Genomic DNA, 24861 nt, shown 5'->3' on the forward strand with positions numbered 1-24861 from the left:
ATCAGATGAAGTGTTGAATGAATCCATGATCCTAAGTTTTCAATCTGCTGTTTTTTTCAATATATTTAATTTCTATTGGTTAATTGAGTATTTCTTTTAAATTTTGTTTTTGATTAGCTTTTTACATTTTAGATTGCTTAATTAAGATTAATTTGTTATATAATTTTAGTACTTAGTGAAACTTTAGAAACAAATCCTTGTGGGAACGATAATCTGGACTTACTATCTATATTACTTGTTCGATACGTATACTTACATGTGTAAAATCGACAACAAGTTTTTGGCATCGTTGCCAAGGATTTTGTTTTCTTTATTATTTACTAATATTAAAATTTCACAAATTAATCGTAATTTAAGCTTTATTTCTTTGTTTTGTAGGTGTGTTTAGTCATTGTTTGATAAGAGCAAAAAGCTTGGAAATTATCCTTTGTGAGCTAGAGATTAAGAGAATATTTTGAAGACTTCAACGAGAAAATCAATGAGGTTTCACCCTGATAAATACAATGGCTGATCAATAAGGTAAACAACAAATCAAAGAGCACGTAGGAGCTAAAAATCGTTACTTAAGGGATTATGCTGTCCTATTGGTGCAAGGAATTTCATTGAGCATTCGAAGGCCAACTATTTAAGTAAACAATTTCGAGATCACACTGGCTATCATCACCATGATTTAAACCTTAGTCCAGTATAGGGGCTTTCCAAATGATGATCCAAATGACCATATATCAAACTTCTTAGAAATTTGTAATATGTTCAAACACAATGGTGTCACTGATGATGCAATTTGTTTGAGGCTTTTTCCTTTTTCATTAAGAGATAAAGCAAAAGCATGGCTAAATGCGCTCCCCACTAGCTCAATAACAATATGGGATGATCTTGCTAAAACATTCCTTGCCAAGTTCTTTCCTTCGACGAAGATATTGAAAATGAAGAATGATATTACATTGTTCATGCTGCAAGATTTTGAATCATTGTATAAGGCTTGGGAAAGATACAAAGAATTACTTTGGAGATGTCCTCATCATGGTCTTCCTGTTGAAATTTGGATCTTAGTGGATTGATGTGATTGTGTAAATAATAGATTGTAAAAAATTTCTTTTATAAAGGAAGCAAGCAATTCAATTACACAAACGAAAACACACATCTTCTTATTACAAGTAACATAATCACATCTTAAAAAAAATAATAATCTATTAAATAAAAGAAAACATACCTTTTATTTTGATATTCTTATTTTTGGACACCACCACACCAATAAATGATTTATCGACCAAACAAGTTTACCACTTATTCTTCAAGAATACTTTCAACTTGAACCTTGAGTGGACAAGGTGTAGAATGCTAGACTACAGGATGGCAACTGATTTTGACTTTCTTTTCTTCTTAAAATTAATGACTAGTTTTCTTTCAAAAAATTCAACCAAGAATGGAAAAAATGAAGAAAAATATGGCATAGTTTGGAAAAGGAGGAGAGAAGTGATGGCTGAAACTTTTTTTAAAAAAAAATACGTACGTTTCTTTTCTTCCAATCTCTTCTCTTTTTATTAAAACTCTTGCCTTAAACGTTTAATAAAAAATCAAACACCTTTGAATCGATCTTGACCATCCATTTAGAGTTATGGAAGCATCAAACATGCTCCATAATTATCAAAATTAAAATTAAAAAATAAATAATTTAATTCTTTAATTATCATTTAGAGTTATTGGTAAAATAAAACTTCTTATTGAATAATAACTCTTATTTTGTTATTATCTATTTTTATTTAAAAAGAATTAATAATAAATAAAAAAGTTATAGTCAAACATGGAGTCTCCTTTTATCAACATGGATGTCTAGATTCATTTTGCAAGAATCCTCCTAGCATTATCTTAATTTAAGACAACTCTTATTTTTAATTAAGACAAAAATATTTTATCTTGTCTAAATTGAGACAAATATGTTTTCTTGTCTAGATTAAGATAAAAATATTTTTCTCTTCTTAAATTAAGACCAAGCATGTTAAAGTTACCATTTTTGTACACAATTTAATTAATCAAATTAAAGCATGCACTCCAACTTAAACAAGTTGAATTCTACGAAGCTAAATGAAGAATCTATTTAGACATAGATATTCCCAAGCTTTAATAAACTTAGAATTATTCTTAATCTCTTTAAAAATAATTCAAGCTTATCAACCATGAAATCACTCCATTATAGATTCATGGTTGCACTCTTCGATTAACTATAATTACAATAAATAATTCAATACTTGATATTAATTATTAGTTGTCCAATTTCAAACTTTATATTGTGAACCCTTATAATCATCTAATGACAAAAAGTAAAATTATCGTTTTACTTTTTATATCAATTTTGTCCCCTAATATCAAATTTTATCCAATTAGTAATTCAATACTCTAGATCTAATCATTTGAGTATCTATATGTGATTAGTAGTTAATTCATCAATCCATTGAGCCCAGATTAACCACCAATTTGTCTAAAATCACTAGAAGTGATTTTAATGCTATGAACTCCATTCTTTGGATATATGTTCTCCAATGTTCAACTCGATTATAATCCCAAAATATGGAGTCTAGGTCAACGCTTTATGATGATCATTCTCATGGTAAATCAAAGATTATAAGGAGATTAAAAGCAAGTCTATTATCCATTAGGATTTCAGTTCTATTTTAAGCAAATGCATAAGTGTGAGCTCAAGATTTAAGTAATAGTTAAACTTAAATTTCATTCTCATATGATTCCAGTTGATGTTATAGTGTCATTAATTGAAGTTAAATATTTCAATGATTTGAGACTTATCATTCCCTTGAAGTGAATCACATTCATTTCGTTGGAAGTAATCTAAACACTACAGTCTTAACACAATAAAATGATCAGCTTTATTATATGGTTGTGAACAATTTTTAGATTTAATTAAAATACATGTCTCACATGTATGACTCTTCATACAAATGCATTTTAATATCTCAATAGAATCATGGTACCTTAATAACTAAATCATGAATGTTTACTTAAAACAAACTCATCATCTTATTATTAAAATGTACTTTCATTACAAATTTAATGAAATTAAGCATAAGAATATACTTGTTTTCCAAGCCCTATATTTTCAAAAATTTTAACACTTCTAGAGTGGTTTCAGGTGCAAGCTTTCCACAATGGTTTGAATGGGCATATTCCAACCACCATTGATACTGCAGTAAGAGGTGCTTTAATGACTATATCGATTGATAAGGCATACGATTTGTTGGAAGAGATGGTTGTAAATAACTACCAATGGCCAGTAAAGAGATCAATGCATAGAAAAGTAGCTAGAATTTATGATGTAGATGTTTTTCAGCATTATTTACACAAGTAGCAGCTCTAACTAAGACTCTTGAATCTTTTGGTACTAACTACACCCAAAGTTCTTTTATGGCTTGTGAATATTATGGAGATAACCATGTAAGTCATCAATGTCCAAGCTCAACAGACACAGTGCAATTTATGAATAATAGATATCAAAATAACCCTTACTTCAACACGTACAACCTAAGGTAGAATAATCATCCAAATTTGTCTTGGGCTAATAATCAAGGATCTTCCTCCACTTCAAGACCAAATGCACCTCTGGGATTGCAACAGCAAGTCAGAGCACTTATCTATGAAAAGAAACCAGCCATGGAATATTTGCTAAGGTAATAATTGACATAGAATGATAGCATTATACAAAGTTAAACAGCTCTCATTAAAAGTCAAGTAGCATCAATTCGAAACCTAGAGACTGAAGTTAGTCAACTTGTTAATTTATTAAACAATTAACCTCAAGGAACATTGCTTAGCAATACAGAGGTGAATCCAAGGAGAGAATGTACGGAACAAGTTATGGCAACCACCTTGAGGAGCGAAAAAAAGGTTGAAAATAGTGTTAGGCAAGCTAATATTCAAGATAAGCCTGTTGAGAATGAAATGGTGATTGAGACAACTGACAAGCAAATTCAAGAGAAGGAAGCAAAGGCAACTTTACCACCACCACCCTTCTCCAGTGCCTTCAGAACCAAAAGCTTGATAAGCACTTCCAAAAATTTCTCGAAGTATTCAAAAAGCTTTACATTAACATTCCTTTCGTAGAAGCTTTAGAGCAAAAGCCGTCATATGTGAAGTTTTTGAAAGACATATTAATTAAGAAGAGGAAATTGGAGGATTTCAAGATAGTTACACTCATTGAGGAATGCAATGCAATAATTCAGAATACGTTTCCACCAAATTTTAAGGACCCGTCCCTTGCTTAATTAGTAATGTTAATTTTTCAAAGGCTTTGTCTGATTTGGGTATTGGTGTCTCAATTATTCCTTTGTCTGTTGCTAGGAGATTGGACTGAAGGAGATTCAACCCACTACAATTTAATTGTAACTCAAAGATAGGACAATAAGGTAGCCTTTTGAGATTATAGAGGACGTCTTGATTAAAGTGGGGAAATTATACATTCTGATGGACTTCCTTGTACTTGAGATGGAGGAACATCAAGAGGTTTCGATCATATTGGGACGTCCACGCTTAGTCACTGCCGGCGCATTACTTAATGTAAGGGAAGGCAGAATAACTTTTAGAGTTAAAGATGAGGTAGATGAATTGACTATTTTCAATGCACCTAGATACCTCTCCTCCACAGCTCAATGCTATAGAGTGGACTCAGCTAATAAAGGTAAAGGTAATTCTACTCCACACCTTACAAGTAAGCAAGTATTAATTCTTGAATAAGAGCCACTGCCACCACAACTCAAAACTAAATAGTGTTATGATGAACATGATCCACCATCTTCAGTTAATCTTGATTTTATGGTGGGATAACAAGTGTTACTGACCAAATCAGTCAAGCTTGTTCTATAAAAACAAAAATCAAAGTGGTCAAGTCCATACAAGGTGGTTAAGGTCTATCCTTATGGTGTAATAGATATTTGTAGTGAAGCTACTAGAACATTCAAAATGAACAAACATCATCTCTTGCATTTCTTGAGGGGTGAACTAGATCACCGAAGATCTTCAATTACTTTAGTAGACAACAATAAGGGGGTATCACAGTCAAGCTAGTGAATATAAAGAAGCGTTTTTTGAGAGGTAACCCAAGCTATATCTTTTTAAATTTCATTGTTATTTTAGTTAGTTTTTGTTTTTCTATTTAAATAAGTAGTTATAACCCCCCACTAGCTTGTTTTGTTGAGTATGCAGGTTTGGAAAGCATGAAGATAACGAGAAAAAAAATCAGAGCTTTCAATGCACTGTCACCATTGACAGAGGAGTTTATTTTCCTTATTCCTTTTAACTTTTCACATTGAAAACAATGTGCAATTTAAGTTTGGGGAGGGTTTTATTGTTATTAGTTTTTTGTGATATATTAGGTCAATTTATTTTCGTTAAATTTTTTTAATTTTATGCATGTTTTAAAAACTTGAGTTAAATTTAATTGCACCAATTTATTTTAATTTACCTATCCAATGATGAGAACCAAGTTATATTCTATCTTCATTCTTTGAAACATGTGACTATTGTTTAAGTGGTATATAAATTTTTATTCTAAGCTTCATCATTAGGATGAGATTTCTACATTTTGAGCAGCATGTCTTTTACCTAGATTTATTGTACATATTTAGAAAAGGTTTATGTGAATGTGAATTTTTGAATTATGTATTGGGTTCTAGAATTTTTTTGATTCTCTCTCGAGGCAAAATTCTAGGCTACACTTAGTTAAGAAGATGATTTAGGCTATTTTTGGACCAATTAAACTTTGTGTAGCCTTCCTTTACATAAATTATCCTTAGTTTCCCCTTTTGAGCCTAATAACATTTTTTCTTTGTTTGAACACTTAATGTTTAGCCTAAACCTTTATATTAATATTTTCAATAATTCTTGCATCCCTCATTCTTAAGTACATAAGTCAATTTAGGAATTTTATGACCTAAATAATAAAAGAGATAGTAAAGATGAAAAATGAAGAAAAGTTCAAAATATGATTGTATTCACTTCAATACTTAATAAAAGAAATAAGTTTGGGAGTGTGAAGTTGAGAGAAAAAAAAGAAGAAAGAAAACAAAAGAAAAAAAATGAAGTGATGAACAAAAGAAAAGTCTTGTTGAAAAATGGGGTGCACTAGGTTAGGGAGAATAAATCTTTTAATAGATCTTGGATTGATTATGTGCTTAGGGTGATTTGAGCTATACATTATCCCGTATCCAAACTTGACCTTAGCCATACATTAAAAGCTGAGTAAAGTCCTATTGATCCTTAATTTAGTATTAATCTACATTAGTGGAGAGAGAGATAAAAAGCAAACTTATGAAATTTAATTATTGATTTGAATTTTGTATGTGGATTAGAGTTATGAATATGGAGTAACTTATGAGGATATTAAAGGGAATTAATGAAATGGAGCAATTGAACTCTTGTTGAATGTTTTCATGTTTAAGTTATTGCATTTGTTTTTTTTTTTTTTTTTTTTTGCTTAAGGACTAGCGAAATCTTAAGTTTGGGGGTGTGATATCTTTGTTATATAGAGTTATTTTTAACATATTTTGAGGCCTTTAGTAGCTAAATCTTTGAGTTTTAAGTTCAGATTTTAACATTTTACGTGTTTTTCTAATTTAAGTTATATTACATGTTGAATAGTTGAATTAAATGGTTTTAATTTAATTACTTTATTTTGTTTTTAATTTACTTTAAAAAGAGTTAATGTCGATGTCTCTCATGGTTTTGTGCAGGATATGTGTAGACACCTCCAAAATAAAAATATAATAAAATAAAATATGAAATAAAATAATATATATATATATATATATATATATATATATATAAAGGAATGGTTGGGCGTATGCCTAGCCATCCCTTCCCTAACCACCATGAGTGATGGGGCTTTGGCTACCAATTCTTTGGTGCTAGAACCCCATTGTCGGGTTATTCAAATTTTTGGATAACCCAACTTTTAAGGATAGCACCTGCAAAAAAAAAAAAAAAAACAAGGGAGCCAATCTAAAAAAAAAAAACACCAGAATCCCTAGGAACTCAAAAAAACAATCTAGCAACATCAAAAAACCAAAAAAACCTAGTCTACCAGCCAGAAACAACCACAATCAAACAACAAAAAAAATCAAAAAAAATAAATACAAAAAAAACAAAAAGGGTGAGGGAGAAAGAGAGAGGATCGATAGAGAAGAAGAGAGGAAAAGGGAAGGAGGAAGAGAGAGGAAGGAAAGAGAGAAGCGACGCTGGTAGCGAAAGAAGAGGAGAAGGGTGCGAGGCCGACAAGGAGAAATGAGAGAAAAAGAAGGAGAAAGAAAGAAAGAGGAAAAAGAAAGAAGAAGCCAGCAGGGAGAGAGAAAGGAAAAGAGAGAAAGAGAAGAAAAAAAAAAGAAAAAAGAAAAAGAAAGAAGGAACGGTTGGGAGAGAAGAAGAAACAAAAAGGAAAAGAAAGAAAGAAAAGAAAAAAAAAGGAAAAGGTTTTGGGTCAAAGGTCCGGTGGGCTTGCAAAACAGGACTGGAGTGGCCAGCTTGGGTCTTTTGTGGGCTTATGGAAACTAGGCCAATCCAGCCCAATAAGGTAAAACCCTTTCCTTTTATTTGTGGACCATTTTAGTTGGTTTTGGATCTAGTCCATTTTGTGTAGATAAAATGTATTGTTGATTTAATGTTAATTATTTTAGAACAAGTTATAAAAAAATTTTAAATTTTTTTATGTTGATTTTAGTATTAGAAGATAAAAATAAAAATAATAATAAATAAATAAATGATAATATTAAAAAATCATAATACAAATATAACAATTATAAAAAGTAAAAATAAATTATGGAGAAGAATAAAGAAATAAAAAATATAATAATAAAAAAATAAAAATAATAAGTAAATAATAAAATATACATTTTTGAGTAATTTCACTTAAAAGGGGTAAAGAGTTACCACTTTTAGGTAGGTCACTTAAATTTGGAGATCGAAACGGATTTTCACCGAAGCGTTGGGATAAATCCGAACTCTATACTCCAATACCCATTAATTCAAATAATTGTTTAAAAAAATATAAAATAAAATAATAAATATAAATAATAAAAAGATAAAAAATAATAAAATAGCAAATAACATGCATTAAAGAAAAAATTTTAATAATAAACACGTAAACAAGGCAATAAATCACATTGAACTATTAAACACATTATCACATGAATTTTAACTAACTAAATCAATAAATGCGATCATATAGGCATCATCATCTTATACTGTCATAGCATGCCACATTTATCTTGCAAATGGCACGGGAGTTCCAATGATGGGATTTTCCTGAGGAGCTCGTAGAGACGAGTTCTTTCGGGGATATCTCTAGGTGAGGAAAATTTCGAGACTTCACCAAAGCGTTGGGATGGTCTTCGAATGATTTTTCAATAAAAAAATTATCAACTCCATTATTTAAAATAAACAAGTCACGACATCATTTTACGCTTGCATCATGTGCATACGTAAAACCAAATAAAAAAATCAGTCAGCCAATTTAATGAAAATTAGTTAATAAGCAGGGATTAAATCAAAAGTAGGCTATAATATAATAACTTAAGATTAAATGGTACCGTTCGTGGAATGGACGCCACGAAGGTGCTAACCCTTCTCCGTGCGTAACCGCACTCCCGAACCCATCTCTAAAAAAACGTGGATCAGTTCTCGTTCTTTCGACGGACTTAAAATTAATTTAGAACTTCGTCGATTAGAATCGGGTTAATAGGTGACCAATCACACCTAGATAAAAAAGATTGGTGGCGACTCCCACACCACATTTATTTTCGTTGAAGTTTAGTGGTTGGGTTCCCGGACCCGTACATTACGACAGATGGCGACTCCACTAGGGACATCGAGAGTCAAGCCATTAATTAATCAGAAGTTATCTTAAGCCTTAAATAATTTGTTGTCTTCCCTAGCATCAATTTTGCATATTTTTGTTGAATGCATTCATTTATTTTGCTATTATTACTTCACTATTTTTAATAATTGTGAGAAATTTAGGATAAGGGGAGTGTGAAATTATTAGTCCAAGGTCAGTATATTCATTCTCACACACTACACATCTTGCATTCATGCATAAGCCTTCCACCCGGGCTTTATCCTTAATTAGGAGGGAGTTAAGTAGCTACACTCTCGTGAGGTGATAACCTCTGCATGGGCTAGTGAAGACTCCCACTCATATCGAACCTAGTCCGTTTGAAACCTGTAATGGGTGAGGATCGAGGTGCCTTACTAGTCCGTGTGGGTGACAATGAGGAGCGATTTGGGAACCTTTAGCTCCATTTTCAACCTAAACTCAGCATGTAGAATACCGAGAGTTGCCTTTGCTTAGGTAGAGCTTCACACATGAGAATATACCTTTTGACTAGGTACACATGAAGGAATTTTCATAATCCCTTTGTTATAAATTCTTCTCCGCAAAGTAATAAAGGTATCATATCATTAATTATTTTCATTCATCTCTTTTAATCAGAATAACTTTTGGAATTCCTGTTTACTGTACTAACTTGAACTTTTTGCATATGCATGCTTGCATCATAATTTTGCATATAGGAAAAGTATGTCATCTGACAACCATTGACGGAGTAGCTGTAAAAGATGACTCCTGAATTGCAACAAGAAACAATAGCTTATGCACTGAATTACTTTGTTGAGGGGTGTTATGTGACAGATACTTTTAGTACATGATCATTCATTTATATGTGCATAAATCCTCATTTTATGACAATAAGTATTTTCGCCTGTAAATAAAGATAAGGGATTCATTTTTTCATTTCATTCATGCATGCATTTAATTCACGTTTATGATTACAATAAGGTTCCAAAAATAACTCGACCACCTAAGCCAAGTGACCAACGTCTTCATAATACTCGTCGTCGAGCAAGGATCATGGAAAAAGAACAAAGTGAGCGAATGGATAGAATGGAAAGAGCTCAAGAAGATATGAGAGAACAGTTAGCAAAGATGATGAAATTGATGACAAGCTTACGTAAGGGAAAAAGAGTGATCGAAAAGCCAGCTCCGTCAGAAAATCCACCAACACAAGACATCGAAAACCCAAGGGATGATCCACCTTATCCCCCAAGGTTCACTCCACCACATGCCCAAACCTCTCGAAGGGTCCACCCTCAAGCAATGCCATCCGTTTATTACAATGCACCACCCTCGATGGGCCATCAACTAACTCATGGGCAATTTGGGCCGTATTTTAGGATAAATCCTGCTGAACCAATACATGTCCCAGATTTAGACGATCCAAAAGAGCAAGAGAAACTAAGAAAAAAGTCATCACAAACAAGAGAAAATGAAAAAGATCAGAAAAAGTACGATTTGTTGGAAGAGCGTCTTCGTGCTATCGAAGGAGTTGATAGGTTTAGTACCATGGGACGCAGCTGAACTATGCTTAGTGCCGGATGTATTGATCTCTGCCAAGTTTAAGGTTCCAAATTTTGAAAAATATGACAGAATAAAGTGTCCCATGGCACATATTACCATGTATTGTCGAAAGATGGTTGCACAGTCTCACGATGACAAGTTACTGATCTATTTCTTCCAAGATAGCTTGACTGGGTCAGTTGTTCAATGGTACGTACAGCTAGATCGAAATCGTATTAAGACTTGAAAAGACCTAGCAAGAGCCTTCATAGCCCAATACAAGTATGTGGCTGAATTAGCCCCTGATCGGTTGTCATTGCAAACTATGGAAAAAAAGCAAAGCGAGAACTTCAAAAAATATGCCCAAAAGGTGGAAAAATACGGCAGCGCAAGTTCAGCCACCTCTCACTGATAAGGAAATGACTCTGTTGTTCATAAACACACTCCGAGCTCCATTTTACGAACGCTTGATCGGCAACGCCACGAAAAACTTTGCGGATTTGGTCTTATCTGAAGAAATAATAGAAGGAGCTATCAAAAGTGGAAAAATTGAAGGGCAGGAGGTTGCTAGCTCAAAGAAAGGGAGTATGCCCAAGAGAAAAAAAGGAAATGTACAAGTAGTGGCCCATGACAGACAACAGACCCACAACTTTAACCCATATTACCCGTACCCCCCATACCAACCCTTCTATCCGAACATAGGCAACATCGCACAAAACCCATATGTATACCAACCTACCCCACAACCAACGTTTCAGACCAATGTTCTCCCACAAGCTCGACCACCAAGATCGGTAACTTCAACCAATAATTCTAGTAATGTTAAAAGAGGACCTAAAACTACCCTAGAAAAACCAAAGTTTGATCCTATTCCAGTCCCTTACACTACATTGTTGCCACAACTCATAGAAAATCGACTCCTTGTTCGAACCCTTTTAGAACCACTCTGACCACCTTTCCCAAAATGGTATGACCCGAATGCACATTGTGATTACCATTTTGGAATTCAAGGGCACTCTACCGAGAATTATACTACTTTAAAACATAAAGTCCAAGCGCATATTAAGGTAGACTTTTAAATTTTGCTGAAAAGGACAATTCAAATGTTGATGGGAATCCCTTACCTAACCATGGAGGTCCGATAGTGAATGCAATACATGAAGGGATGATTCGAATGGTGAAAAAGAATGTCGACGAGATTCAAACGCCGATGGATAGAGTGTTTAAGGCATTGTCCAAAATAAAAGCCATCACTCCAGAATCGATAGACATAAAAGAAGTCGGACATGATCTCACCCATTTTTACAAATTTCATATGGGAGTTGTTGGACATTCCATTCAAAATTGTGACGGCTTTCGCCGTAAGTTGCAAGAGTTGATGGATTTGTCAAAAATCGAGTTTTATGAAGAAAGTGAGGAGGAAGAATTTGGGAAAAAGATAATTCCCTTTTTGTATGAAACCTTTCGATCCGCAGGGTGCATTCATACCAAGGCGTCAAACGAGGTCAATCAAGTTCCACTAATGTTTGGTGAGCTATCAATCCATATGATCAAAGATGAAGAACCTAACGAGAAGATCCTTGTGGTGTATCCAGTACTACCAGGAGAGGAGCTAAGCAATTGGACAGTCACGTAATTGCCCATCATCTTTAAGTCTTTGGAAATGTAATGAACAATTTCATCTAAATGCATATGCCCAAGGGTGTTAAGAGTAATTTCTTGTTTAAGTAGGGCTTTCTGTTACATTCATCATTTAAATAAATGACAATGCATAATGTGTTTCATAATTCATCAACCTTTTTTCATATTTCCTTTCATCTATTTTTTGGCCAATAAATACTTGCCCATACACGTGTCCAATTTTACCTGTTTGCAAGTCTTTAAATAATGAACACGAAGACAATCTAGACAACGATTTGAATATTGATTTTGAGATGATTCCGAACGTTGATACATTGAAAAATGAAGAGGAGGCGGATGACTATGGCTTACCCCCTGATTTGTCGAGAATGTTGGAACAGGTGGAAAGGGAGATTTTACCTCATCAGGAACTCATAGAAATGATTAACCTCGAAAATGGGGAAGAAAAGAAAGAGGTTAAGATTGGCACATCGCTGTCATCTAATGAACGACAGAAGCTAGAAGAACTACTCCGTGAATATGTGGATGTGTTTGCTTGGTCATATCAGAACATGCCAGGTCTTAATACTGATATTGTTGTCCACAAGTTACCTTTGAGACCAGATTGCAAGCCTATTAAATAGAAGTTGAGAAGGATGAAGCCAGAAATGTTGCTAAAGATTAAAGAAGAAGTAAAGAAGCAATTTGATGCTGGATTCTTAAAGGAGGCTAAGTATCCTGAATGGGTGGCTAATATAGTTCCAGTTCCTAAGAAGGATGGAAAAGTTTGAATGTGCATCGATTACAGGGATTTGAACAGATTGAGTCTGAAGGATAGCTTCCTTTTGCCACATATTGATACTCTTGTGGACAACACAACAAAGCATGCTTTGTTCTCATTTATGGATGGTTTTTCTGGTTACAATCAGATCAAGATGGCACCCGAAGATATGGAAAAAACAACATTCGTAACCATGTGGGAAACGTTTTCTTACAAAGTAATGCCATTTGGATTGAAAAATGCAGGTGCCACCTACCAAAGGGTAATGGTAGCTTTGTTTGACGATATGATGCATAAAGAGATAGAGGTATATGTGGATGACACGATTGCAAAATCTCATAGAGAAATAGATCATACTGTCAATCTCAATAAGCTGTTCGAGAGATTGTGAAAGTTTCAACTCAAGTTGAATCCTGCAAAATGTACTTTTGATGTAACTTCTAGGAAGTTGTTGGGGTTCATAGTAAGTGAAAAGGGAGAGGATTTTTAGGGAGGTTGAACTACATTGCTCGATTTATATCCCAACTCACTTGCAAATGTGATCCAATCTTCAAGCTGCTTTGAAAACGAGACCTAGGAGAGTGGAATGAAGAATGTCAAATAGCTTTTGATAAAATCAAAGAATATCTCACAAATCCACAGGTGTTGGTGCCACCGACGGTTGGAAAACCTCTTATTTTGTATTTGACTATGAACAAGAATTCTATGGGATGTGTACTAGGACAACATGATGGAACTGGGAAGAAAAAACAGGTCGTATATTACTTGAGCAAGAAATTCACAGTGTATGAGTCCAAATAGTCTGCGTTCGAAAAGATGTGTTGTGCGCTAACATGGACCGCCCAGAGGCTCAGACAATATATGTTGTATCACACAACATGGTTGGTGACAAAATTAGATCCCATCAAGTATATTTTTGAAAAACTCTTCCTGTCTGGAAGAATAGCTCGATGGCAAGTGCTATTGTCTGAGTATGATATTGTGTATGTGTCTCAAAAGTCAATTAAAGGGAACGCCATCGCTAATTTTCTCGTAGAACGAGCTAATGAGGATTATGAATCTGTAAGTTTCGATTTTCCAGATGAAGATTTGATGGTTGTTTTGCACATAGAAAATGACATTCCCAATGAATTTAATCCATGGAAGATGTATTTTGATGGAGCATCAAATGCTTTGGGGCACGAAATTGGGGCAGTGTTGGTTTCTCTAAATGGAAAGTACTATCCAGCCACGGCGAGATTGAATTTCAATTGTACTAATAATATAGCGGAGTACGAGGCGTTGGTAATGGGATTACAAGCAGCAATCGAGATTAAGGTTGGCACGATAGATGTTTACGGAGATTCAACTTTGGTGATATGTCAAATGAGAGGTGAATAGGAAACTAAAGATTCTAAACTAGTTCCATATAAAAAGCTGGTTACAGAATTAAGTAAACAGTTCAAAGAAATCAGCTTCAACCATTTACTTCGAGAAGAGAATCAGATTGCTAATGCTTTGGCCACTATCGCAACAATGTTCAAAATAAAAGAAGCGGTTGATGTATGCCCTTTTGATTTAAAAGTCCGTGAAGTCTTCGCACACTGCTTGAATGTTGAGGAAGAGGTTGATGGTAAGCCGTGGTATCATGATATCATGCAATACATCAAGCACCAGGCATATCCTGAGAATGTCACGGACAATGACAAGCGAACTCTTAAAAGATTAGCAATGGGTTTTTTCCTTAGCGGAAAAGTGCTCTACAAAAGGAGTCGAGATCAAGTACTTTTGAGATGTGTGGATGTTACGGAGGCCAACAAAATAATGAAAGAAGTCCACGAAGGAACTTGTGGAGATCATGCTAATGGACATATGTTGGCTAGACAAATTATGAGAGCTGGTTATTATTGGTTGACATTAGAATCAGACTATATAAACTTTGCTCGAAAATGCCACAAGTGTCAAGTTTTATGCAGATAGAATCCATGCTCCACCAGCCCCATTGCACGTTTTCACAGCGCCTTGGCCATTTTCAATGTGGGAAATGGATGTGATTGGGCTTATTACGCCAAAAGCCTCTAATGGACATCGATTCATATTGGTGGCCATTGATTATTTCACGAAATTGGTAAAAGCAACTTCCTATGCTAATGTGACACAAAAGGTGGTGTGCAGGTTCATCCAAAGGGAGATCATATGTCGGTATGGGCTTCCAAAAAAGATCATTACTGATAACGCAAGCAATTTGAATGGTGCGATGGTGAAGGAGGTTTGCGTTAAATTCAAGATCAAGCACCATAACTCGACAACTTACCGTCTGAAGATGAACGGAGCGGTAGAGGCAACCAACAAAAACATCAAAAAGATTGTCGAAAAGATGACTGAAGTTTATAAAGACTGGCATGAGAAACTTCTTTTTTCCTTGCATGCATATCGAACTTATGTGCGTACCTCCACCGGGGCAACTTCGTACTCATTAGTATATGGTACAGAAGCAGTTTTACCTGTCGAAGTAGAAATCTCATCATTGAGGGTGTTTATGGAAACAGAATTGAAAGATGCTGAGTGAGTCCGCTTTCGCTACAAGTAATTGAATCTGATTGAGGAGAAAAGGCTTGCGGCTCTTTGTCATGGCTAGATGTACCAACGAAGGATGATGCGAGCATATGAGAAAAAAGTTCATCCCAGGCAGTTCCGATAAGGAGAGTTGGTTCTTAAGAGAATCCTCCTTAATCAGGTCGATTTTCAGGGAAAGTGGATGCCAAATTGGGAAGGACCATATGTGGTAAAGAAGGCTTTTTCAGGAGGAGCTTTGATTTTGGCTGACATGGATGGGGAGGATTTGCCTAATCTGATAAATGCGGATGCGGTGAAGAAGTACTATGCTTAAAAAAAAAATAAAAGGGGTTCATGCTGAAAACCCGAAAAGGGCAGCTCGTATCTAAAGAATGAGGCTCATGCTGAAAACCTGAAAAGGGTGGATTGAGGCTGAAAAGCAGGAAGTTAGAGTAAAATTTAAAGATGTCAGCCTAAATGGAGCACAAAATTGAGGTAGAAATACACTAAGAATGAAGCTCCACAATTTCGTAAAACAAAGGAAGTTAGGGAGTCTGCAATCTACAGATTTGCTCAAGGCATCAGTGAAGGACAATTCTTGAAATCGATTATCAGATTGTTTTCTTTGAATGGTCTGAGTGTTCATTACTTAAAGATTTAATGTTTGCTCTGTAAATTCTTTTTGCCTTGAATTATCTGACTTCTCATATATGAAATTCTCCGTCGCCTCTTTATTTTAACCCTTTCGTTATTTACCATCCCATGATTCACATAGTGATTGTCATAGAAATGCATGATGACTGGTAAAAGAAATAAACTAATTAAGCAAGAAATTATACTCATTGTTCAACAAAAGACTTAATAATGAGGAAAAGGAATGGTAGAGCCTTAAGCTTAGGGTAAAGTCAAACGTCAAAAGAAAAGGTGCTTAGGGAAAATTCGGAGTTACCTAAAGCCTCAAGAAGGAAAGTAAACAGACGAAGGTCATTGAAAACTGCAGTGAAAAATTGGATGAAGCAAGAGAAAGGTCTTGGAACCTTAATGAATCATAAACATGAAAAGCATTCTATCATGTCAATCATACATACATGCCTAGCCATGCACATGACCATTTCCAAAACAAGAATCAAAATTAATTCATGTCCTAAGCTTCGAAGGTAGAAATTCATTCGACCTAAAGTGTTGAGATTGTAAAACTTTGATGGAAAGATTTGAGTCTTTTCATTTCATGTTAATCTAATTAAGTTGGCATTAAAAAATTAAATCGAACCTGTTGTGAGATAGGTCGAGCCTAGATTAAGTCTAGAAATTTCAATTGTTTAAATTGAACATGTTGTGAGATAGGTCGAGCCTAAATTAAGTTTAGGAATTTCAATTTTATTTAAATTGAACCTGTTGTGAGATAGGTCAAGCCTAGATTAAGTCTAGGAATTTTAATTTTAAATCAAACCTGTTGTGAGATAGGTCGAGCCTAGATTAAGTCTAGAAATTTTAATTTTGTTTAAATCGAACCGTTATGAGATAGGTCGAGCCTAAATTAAGTTTAGGAATTTTAATTTTGTTTAAATCGAACTTATTGTGAGATAGGTCGAGCCTAAATTAAGTCTAGGAATTTTAATTGTGTTTAAATCGAACCTGTTATGAGATAGGTCGAGCCTAAATTAAGTTTAGGAATTTCAATTTTTAAATCGAACCTGTTGTGAGATAGGTCGAGCCTAGATTAAGTCTAGGAATTTTAATTTTGTTTAAATCAAACCTGTTATGAGATAGGTCGAGCCTAAATTAAGTTTGAGAATTTCAATTTTTTCTAAATCAAACCTGTTGTGAGATAAGTTGAGCCTAGATTAAGTCTAGGAATTTTAATCGAATTTGTTTTAATATGGGTCAAACCTAGATCAAGTCTAGAAATTTCAATCGAACTTATTTTGAGATAAGTCGAGCCTAGATCGAATTGATTAAATCAACTGGCTTCGAGATAAGTCAAATGTGGTGTCTACGTCTTTGCACTATTCTTGATTCTCAAGAATGTACAAAGAGGGGCAACTGTAGACACCTTCAAAATAAAATATATAATAAAATAAAATATGTAATAAAATAAATATATATATATATATATATATATATATATATATATATATATAAAAGAGGAATGGCTGGGCGTATGCCCAGCCATCCCTTCCCCAACCACCATGAGTGATGGGGCTCTAGCTACCAACTCTTTGGTGTTAGAACCCCATTGTCGGGTTGTCCAAATTTTTGGACAACCCAGCTTTTAAGGATACCACCTGCAAAAAAAAAAAAAAACCAAGGGAGCCAATCGAAAAAAAAAAAAACCAGAATCCCTAAGAACTCAAAAAAAAATCTAGCAACATCAAAAAACCAAAAAAACCTAATCTACCAGTCAAAAACAACCACAATCAAACAACAACAAAAATCAAAAAAATAAATACAAAAGAAACAAAAAGGGTGAGGGAGAAAGAGAGAGGATCGATGGAGAAGAAGAGAGGAAAAGGGAAGGAGGAAGAGAGAGGAAAGAAAGAGAGAAGCGGCGCTGGTAGCGAAAGAAGAGGAGAAGGGTGCGACGCCGGCAGAGAGAAATGAGAGAAAGAAAAGGAGAAAAAAAAAAGAGGAAAAAGAAAGAAGAAGCCAGCGGGGAGAGAGAAAGGAAAGAAGAGAAAGAGAAAAAAAAAAAAGAAAGAATGAGCGACTAGGAGAAAAGAAGAAAGAAAAAGGAAAAGAAAGAAAGAAAAGAAAAAAAAAGAAGGAAAAGGTTTTGAGTCAAAGGTCCGGTGGGCTTGCAAAACAGGACTGGAGTGGCCAGCTTGGGTCTTCTGCGAGCTTATGGAAACTGGGCCAATCTAACCCAATAAGGTAAAACCCTTTCCTTTTATTTGTGGGCCATTTTAGTTGGTTTTGGATCTAGTCCATTTTGTGTAGATAAAATGTATTATTGATTTAATGTTAATTATTTTAGAAAAAGTTATAAAAAAATTTTAAATTTTTTTATGTTGATTTTAGTATTAGAAGATAAAAATAAAAATAATAATAAATAAATAAATGATAATATTAAAAAATCATAATACAAATATAAAAATTATAAAAAGTAAAAATAAATTATGGAGAAGAATAAAGAAATAAAAAATATAATAATAAAAAGAAGTAGAAATAATAAGTAAATAATAAAATATACTTTTTTGAGTAATTTCACTTAAAAGGGGTAAAGAGTTGCCACTCTTAAGTAGGTCACTTAAATTTGGAGATCGAAACAGATTTTCACCAAAGCGTCGGGATAAATCCGAACTCTATACTCAAATACCCATTAATTCAAATAATTATTTAAAAAAATATAAAACGAAATAATAAATATAAATAATAAATAATAATAAAAAGATAAAAAATAATAAAATAGCAAATAACATGCATTAAAGAAAAAATTTTAATAATAAACATGTAAACAAGGCAATAAATCACATTGAACTATCAAACACATTATCACATGAATTGTAACTAACTAAATCAATAAACGCGATATAGCATCATCATCTTATACTGTCATAGCACGCCACATTTATCTTGCAAATGGCACGGGAGTTCCGATGATGGGATTTTCCCAAGGAGCTTGTAGAGACGAGTTCTTCCAGGGATATCTCTAGGTAAGAAAAATTTCGAGACTTCACCAAAGCGTTGGAATGGTCTTCGAATGATTTTCTAATAAAAAAATTATTGACTCCATTATTTAAAATAAACAAGTCACGACATCATTTTACGCTTGCATCATGTGCATACGTAAAACCAAAAAAAAAAAATCAGTCAGCCAATTTAATGAAAATTAGTTAATAAGCAGGGATTAAATCAAAAGTAGGCTATAATAGGATAACTTAAGATTAAATGATATCGTTCGTGGAACAGGCGCCACGGAGGTGCTAACCCTTCTCCGTGCATAACCGCACTCCCAAACCCATATCTAAAAAAATGTGGATCAGTTCTCGTTCTTTCGATGGACCTAAAATTAATTTAGGACTTCGTCGATTAGAATCGGGTTAATAGGTGACCAATCACACCTAGATAAAAAAGATTGGTGGTGACTCCCACACCACATTTATTTTCACCGACGTCTAGCAGTCGGGTTCTCGGACCCGCACATTACGACAATATGTAATGAGCAAGGTGAAATTAAGTTATGATAGTATAAGTATGGTGAAGGTGTCACTCATACAATCACTTGAGCTGTAGAAATCCAATTGATGTAATTTTTAATTCATTGGAAAGCTAAGAGAATAGGCTACAACTTTCATGTTTACTACTTTGCCTAGTTTAGACCAGATTGAGGTGAAAATCATATTCGAAATTGATAGACAAATGCAGTTCTGCACATAAGGCAGCAAGGTGACTGAGGCTACAACTCTAAGTTACTCATGGGCGTGGCGCTAAAGAAACTACCACCGCAACGCTAGGAAAACCATGGCCTCAGTGCTAAGTTGGAAGGGTGCATCATACTAACGGCCAAGAGCACACCGTTGTGGTGCCAGAAAGGGAGTGCTGTGCCACTACTAATTAGAAAGTAAGGCACCTTGCACATATTTAAGAGCTTTTCTTGAAAGCATTTAAGAGAAGAGACTATAGTAGCTTTTCTAGAGAATTGGAGCTAAGAATCAAGGAAGAATTCAAGAGCCATTGAGAGAGATTCAAGATCAACCCGGCTTTGATATTAGTTTATTTCTTTCTTATGCTATTTTTTTTTTGTTTTGAATTCATGCCTAAATTTCTTTGGATAGTGTTTTATTTAGATATTATGAACTAATTTACTTATCTAGGATTATGGTGGATTTCAACATGTAGTCTGAATACTTGTTTTTCTATTATTTATCATGAATTTGTATCGTTTTACTTATTCAAATATGTTCTTAATGCCTTTAATTGTCTGATCAGTAATTAATTAACTTGTGAATATAATTGAAACTCGACAGAAAGATTTTAGATTGGACTAGTATTTGAACAGTGTATGTTCACGTCACTTAGGTGATCTGATTCACGTAGACATATGCCAATTGCCATACATAGCCAATTGCCATACATAGCCAAATTAGGATACTTGCTTAATGAACTTAATTTGATCAATTCCTATAGACATGTGGTGAATTAATTAAGTTAGATCTTTGTACAAGCATCTCGATGGACATTTGTTCATAGCTTTAGATTCTAGGTTAGTAAAACCACACACGAAAGATAAATAATAAGAAAAGTTGGTATCAAATGAAGTGTTGAATAAATCTATGATCCTATGTTTTTAATCTATTGCTTTTCTCAATATATTAATTTTTGTTTATTAATTTAGTATTTCTTTTAAATTTTGTTTTTGATTAATGAACTTAATTTGATCAATTACTATAAACATATAGTGAACTGCTTAATTTAGGTATTTGTACAGACATCTTGATGGAGACTTGTCTATAGCTTTAGATTCTAGGTTAGTAAAACCACACATGAAAGATAAATAACAAGAAAAGCTAGTATTAGATGAAGTGTTGAATAAACCAATGATCGTAGGTTTTTAATCTATTGTTTTTCTCAAAATATTTAATTTTTGTTGGTTAATTTTAGTATTTCTTTTAAATTTTGTTTTTGATTAGCTTTTTACTTTTCAGATTGCTTAAATAAGATTAATTTGTTATATAATTTTAGTACTTAGTGAAACTTTAGAAACATATCTTTGTGGAAATAATAATTTGGACTTACTATCTATATTACTTATTCGATATGTATCCTTGTGTGTGTAAATTAACAACAGACATCATATAAAGTTAATTTCATATATTCAATTCAAAATGTCTTATGTAAAATCTCATAGTATCAAAGATAAATTTACATATATATATATATATAGAACATAATTATATTTGAAATTCAAAACAAAGAAATCATATATTAAGCAAATCATATTCTAATACCAGAACAAAGAGATCATATATATGTATATATATATATATATATATATATATGTAATTATATTTATTTGCATGCTCAATTCGATTTAATAAATCAAGGAATAAAATATAATACATATTCATGATAGATATTTACATTCCAATTTAACAAAATAATAGACAAAATATAATACATATTATATAATAGCAAATTCATTTTCCGATCAAGAGACAAAATATAATATGTATTACACGATAGCAAATTCGCATTAAGGCTAATTTTCAGGAAACGAAAACACTAAAGATATATCAAATCATTTACTTGATTTGCTAAAATTAAAAATCAAATACCAATACTTGAAAGATTAGAAGATCGTGTTGATAACATGTTAGCGTATTATGAAATATAACTTGAAAGAACAACTATGAGAAGAAGAACCAATAAGATTTTGTTCGAGAGTGTATTTACAAAAAAAGTGAGAGGCTATTTATAGGGTAATAACTATTTCAATTTTAATTTTAATTCAATTTAATTTATATTCAAATCTAGATATACATAATTAAATATAAAAGTTTAAATTAGATTACACTTCTTGTGTCTAGCTTATTGCGCTGTTTGACTTAGTTTAAACTTCTTGGGAACACTCACAAATATATTCATAATTGAAAGGTCATGATTACTCTCAAATAATTGAAAATTAAAAAAATACTATCATAGTCTAATTTAATTAAAAATTAAAATAAAAAAAAAGACACATAATGATAAAAAATGAAAAAAATTTAAAAATTATTTAGGATTATTATATTAATAATTCAAAAAAACTCATAATTTTAAAGTGAAAAAATCTTAAAAAATTAAATAATATTATTCTAATTAAATTAGATATAATTTTTTAATTTTTTTCCCTATTTTCTCCCTGTTCTTTCCCTTCCTCTCGTTATCCTTGTATTTTGCCGCTAAATATGGAATGCGTATAGCTACAATTAGGTGTATGTCTAATTTGTTTAAACTATCAATACATAATAACCACACAAAAAAATAAAAATAAAAAGCCGTGTTAGGCTGGCAACAAGATGCAAAATAGTTGACCAAAAAGCAATTAATTTTGCCGGCTCATAATTAAACCCAACATTTAGAGTGTCCTTACTGTCTTATTCCTTTGTTCAAACCATTCATTAAGGATTTAATTGTTATCCATTTGACTAGTTACGTGTAATATTTTCATACAACTTCTAATATAATTAAGGAATGGAATTAAATGAGACAATTTAAACAATTATTTAAAAAGTAAACTCCACGTTGATTCTTTGATATTTCCTCAACTATTAGGTTTTTTTTGTTAAACATAAACCTTATGTTAGGTTTCATTTTTGTTCTTGAAGAGATAACAGTGTTAAATTTTTAATTAGGTTTTTTTTTTTTTTTTGTACAATAACAACAAGAACTCCTTTTTCATAATTTTTTATTTTTTATTTATTTAATTAAAAAATATTTGAGCATATTTTGAATTTTTTTATGACCTTTCTCTCATTTTCCCACTGTCCAAACAGTAAACGAGTGTTTTCTTCTTCACGAAAAAGAGATGATTTGTGCTTAGTTCCCATTCCTTGTGGGAATATCTGGTCGGACGCTTGTGGCTCAAAACAATTATGATATCCATTTCACATCTATTAATTTTCTCTTATCATGTGCATAGCAAATGAATGTTTTGTATCAAATGTAATACAACATTATAAATAAAAGTGGATATTTGTAATAGCTTAAGGAGCATTTATAAACAACATAACATGTAAACAAAAAAATAAAAAGAAATATTTTTGTTGTTTTTTAAATTAATTAAAAATTTAACACCAAAATAAAACACAAGATTTTATGAAAAAAAAAACCTCAAAATATTATATAAAATAATGTTATACCACAAAAAATCTAATTGAAATTTACGTTATTTAAAAAACATTGAACCCCACAGACACAATCTCATGATGCTCTTCTTTAAATTTGAACTTCATTTTTTTCTTTTGTTTATTACGGCAGCATTCGAGGAAAATAAAGAAAACAAAAAAGACTTCGGAACTTGTAAAATTTGCAATTGGTGAACTTGACAGTTGAGTGAAAAAATAATTTAATATTAGCAATTAACATTTTTATTTCATAATTAATTGAACAAATAATAAATATATTCAGATTTTAAATTGCAGTGAACAGAATTAAAGACCAAAAAGCTCCACAACCGGCGATGAGGCAAACCAAGTCCAAAACTCTATCCCTCCTCTCCTTCCTTTCTTTTCTCTCCTTTTTCCTCTCCACAAACTCTTCGTATTTCTCTTTCCCTCCCTTCTTCCTCCGCCCACTCTCCATAACCCCTTCCAAAATTACCAAACTCTCTACCCCGCTCAATCCTTTCCCTTCCATGTCCTCCATCACCATACTCACTTCCCTCACGTGCATGTCCCCTCCTTCATTTCCCCCGCAAGTGACCACTACCCCACACTCCACCATCTCTCTCGACGATCCCCACCCTTCATCTCCCTCCATCACCGTCCCAAATCGCACCTGCACATTACCTGTCAACCAGTGCCGTTGCACAGAAACAGCTCTCTTACTCGACATATTAACCGCCTTTTTCCGGGCTGGGTCAATAACTATCCAACTCAGACTCAAGTTCTCCTCCATGTGTTTTAGCCCTGTGTTATCCTCTCCAACACCATATTTTATCGGCGCCGGAGTTGAGTTTTTCGGGTCAAGTAAATCCACCCGAAAAGGTGAAGACAAGAACCAGCTGCTTGACGTTTCGATTTCTTCAACTTTAGAACAAATGGGGTTTCCTTGATAGTAAATATCAACAGCTAAGATTAATTCCGTTGCCAAAGTCGAAGATTTGACGTTGAGTTTTAGCGATTGGAGATTGGGAAACGGGAATGAGTCGGAGAAGAAGGAGCGGTGACCGGAAGGGAAGGTGGAAATGACTTGTTTGGCACGTGGTTGATTAACAGAAGGCCACGTGGAAGAACAGATGTGACGCCAGAGATTTTCTTTGGTCGAGAGGGAACGCAAGTGAGAGGAAACGCAGGAGGTGGAGGCAAGGGTGGGACCGTCAAGTCGTGCGAGGATGTGAGCTTGGATTATATCTGGATGAAGGTTGGGAATTGTTTCACCACCGGTTCCGCCGCCGCCGTTAGCAATGGAAGAGGAAGGAGGAGGGGAAGCCATTGGCTTAGGCGTTTTGATTTCTGGGTGGTGACAAATAGAAGCGTTTGTGGGCATTTTATAGGTCTTTAAGAAATGCATTAAAAGATCCAAACGGCCAAACCTTGTCCTAGCTCCTAACTTGGACTCCAATGTATTCCGTTATTTTACTTTTGAAAAGATAAACAGTAAATAATATCTATAACTTTAAACGCATAATTTAATTTTTTATTGTCATATTCAAAAATTAATTATTCTTTGATTATATATGATTTTCAGTAATTTATTCTTTCAAAATTCAAATAAATAATGAAATAATTAATTAAAAATTTATTTTTCAAACATAACTGGAAAATTCAAAAGCTTAATTATTTTTATTTTATTTTATTTTTATAAAATAATTATTTTATTCTTACTCTAT

The 24861-nt window shown here is 33.3% G+C and overlaps 1 non-coding gene and 1 pseudogene across 1 annotated transcript; both read right to left on the reverse strand.

Annotated features, from left to right (window-relative positions):
• Window positions 1-923: 923 nt before the first annotated feature.
• LOC148761023 (small nucleolar RNA R71) lies at window positions 924-1030 on the reverse strand. Its single transcript, XR_016028761.1, has one exon. It is a non-coding gene; the product is annotated as a small nucleolar RNA R71 (small nucleolar RNA).
• Window positions 1031-23375: 22345 nt separating this feature from the next.
• On the reverse strand, window positions 23376-24591 carry LOC18590266 (F-box protein At2g27310 pseudogene; annotated as a pseudogene).
• Between the last annotated feature and the right edge of the window lie 270 nt (window positions 24592-24861).

Source organism: Theobroma cacao, chromosome 9, assembly GCF_053813885.1.
Source record: "Theobroma cacao isolate CCN51 chromosome 9, ASM5381388v1, whole genome shotgun sequence".
Classification (NCBI taxonomy): domain Eukaryota; kingdom Viridiplantae; phylum Streptophyta; class Magnoliopsida; order Malvales; family Malvaceae; genus Theobroma; species Theobroma cacao.